This window comes from Sus scrofa, chromosome 12 (genome assembly GCF_000003025.6).
Source record: "Sus scrofa isolate TJ Tabasco breed Duroc chromosome 12, Sscrofa11.1, whole genome shotgun sequence".
Lineage (NCBI taxonomy): Eukaryota > Metazoa > Chordata > Mammalia > Artiodactyla > Suidae > Sus > Sus scrofa.
The window spans coordinates 31,506,441-31,509,462 of NC_010454.4; positions in this window are offsets into that span (position 1 = coordinate 31,506,441).

Here is a 3,022-nt window from a genome sequence, read left to right on the forward strand (position 1 = left end):
ATTCTTATCTTGTTTTGCAGTTATTCAGCTTTTCTTCCCTTCTTGAATATCCACATCTATCAAGGTATTTAAATAGATTTGAAAAAGTCTTCATGCTATCAAAAAACACCTTTCTTAGAATATAGTTTTAGTTTCAGCCACTGCAGTGGCCCAGGTCACTGTGGAGAAACAGGTTCACTCCCTGCCCCAGTGCAGTGGTTATAGGATCTGGCATTGCCACAGCTGCAGCATAAGTCATAGACATAGCTCAGATTCAGTCCCTGGCCTTGGACCATATGCCATGGCAAGGGCCACGAAAATTGAAAACAAAATTTTGGAAAGAGTAAATGTGTGATTAATGTTCAGTAAATATTGACTGTATAAAGCAATCATTGTTAGCTGTAATAGGGTTTAAAATATCTGTAAATTTATTTATACACAGAAACAAGACTATATAAATTAAAAGGGCAGAGTTCAAATGTACTAAGATCTTTACACTGTATAGAAAGAGGGTCAAAATTACCAAATAACACTAGCCTTTGATAGACAGTGGAAGCATGTAGTAATCTTTAGAGTGACCACCTGTTGTAGACTGGATGTTTCTGTCCTTCCAAAATTTATATGCTAAAACTATACTCCTCAATGTGATTATAGAGGACATACACCTTTGGGAAGGAATTAGGATCAGATGAGGTCATAAGGGTGGAGCCATCATGAATTGGATTAGTGCCTTTGTAATAGTCACAAGAGAACTTGTTTCCCTTCTCTCTTTCCACCATGTAAGGAGAATTTTTTCATCTGCAATCCAGAAGAGGGCTCTCATCAAAACCCAGCTATGCTGGCACCATGATCTCAGACTTCTATCCTCCAGAAATGTGAGAAATAAATGCCTGTTTTGATAAGCCAACCAGTTTTGTTACACAGCCCAAACTGAGTAAGACATCACCAAAACACTAGTAAAATTTTATAAGGATCAAATAAAGAGTACAGGGTAAATGAAATTTAAAAAAATTCAAATAACATAAATTCTTTTATATTCTTGTCTTCTGAAAAGAAACAAGAAATATAGGAATGTATGTTGGTTGGCATAAATAGAAAGCTAACAGTAAATGAGAGATTCAAACTAAATATATCAGTAATAAATTAAATGTAAATGGATCAAATTTTCCAATTAAAGGCAAAGAATGTTACGCTTTATAATAAAACAAAGTTCTACTATCAATTCTTCACAAGGGTAATCTAAAATATGAAGATTTGGGAGTTCCTGTTGTGGTCCAGCTGAAACAAATCTGACTAGCATCCATGAGGATGCAGGTTTAATTCCTGGCCTTGCTCAATTGGTTAAGGATCTGGCATGAGCTGTGATGTAGGTTGCAGATGTGGCTCAGATCTGGCATTGCTGTGGCTGTGGTGTAGGATGGTGACTACAGCTCCAATTTGACCCATAGCCTGGTAACTTCCATATACCATGGGTGCAGCCCTAGTATAAAATAAAATTAAGTAAAATAAATATGTAGATTTTTGTAAAAGGATGTAAAAATTTTTAAAAAATGGAAAGTATATACCATGCAAAGAATAACTGAAAAAAGCTGTGTTGCTAACTTAATATCAGAAAAAAATGTACTTTAAGATTAAAATATTACAAATGAATAAAAAATAAACTTTATCATTTAAAAAGCTTTTATTTGCTTGGTAGATATGGCAATTATATATTTACATGCACCAAGTAACATGGGCCAAAATATACAAAACAAAAATTGATAGAACTGAAAGGAGAATTAGACAAACCCAATATCTTAGGGAGGTTTATCATTCTTGTTTCAGTAATCATATATGTAGTGAAAAAACCATCAATGAAGATATAGATAATCTGAACAACACATTAGTAAATGTAACATAATTACCATGTATGAACATTCTACTCAGTACATGTAGCATACACATTTTTTCCAAATACACATGAAGTATTGATAAAGCTTGATTATATTATTGATCATAAAACAAATCTTAATCAATGTCAAAGAACTGAAATCATATAGAATGAATTTTAAACCACAGTACAATTAAGCTAAGAATCAATGTCATCAAAATGTTAAATTCCCATGTTTGCAAATTAAGAAATATCCTTCTAAACAACACATTATTCAAAGGAGAAATCAAAATTAAAAATTACTAATATATATTTTTATTATTTTTCTTTTTATGGCCATGCTTGCCACATATGGAAGTTCCCAGGCTAGGGGTTGAATCAGAACTACAGCTGCAGGCTTATGCTACAGTCACAGATATGCCAGATCCAAGCCATATCTGAAACCAACACTGTAGCTTGCAGCAATGCCAGATCCTTAACCCACTGAGCAAGGCCAGGGATCAGATTTTCATCCTCATGGATGCTATATCAATTTCTTAAGCCACTCAGCCACAACGGGAACTCCAGAAAATACTTTAAATAAAAGTTCTGAAATATCGAGAAAACAGTATATAAAAACACTTATAGAATACATATTATAGAAAATCTCTACCTTTAAATGTATACGTTATAAAAGAAGAAAGAGTAAAAAGTGATGAGCTAAGCAATCATCTCAAGAAATTAGCAATAGAAGAGCAATTCATAACCAAAGAAAATGGAATACAGGGGGGAAATATAGAAACAGAAATTAAGGCAAGAGAACAAATTTACAACAGAGAGAACCAATGAAGTCCAAAGTTGATCCTTTGGAAAGAATAATAAAATTAATAACTATCTAGCAACACTCAAGAAAAAAGAGAAAAAAATAACAAATGTTAGGTAAGAAAAAAGAAAAATCATTGAAAATCTTATAAATATTAAAAAGATAGGCGTACCCATCATGGCTCAGGGGAAATGAATCTGACTAGAATCCATGAGGATGCAGGTTCAATCCCTGGACTAGCTCAGTGGGTTAAGAATCTGGTGTCACCGTGAGCTGTAGCATAGGCCAGCAGCTACAGCTCCAATTTGACCCCTAGCCTAGGAACCTCCATATGCTGTGGTTGTGGCCCTAAAAAAAAAAAGACAAAAACA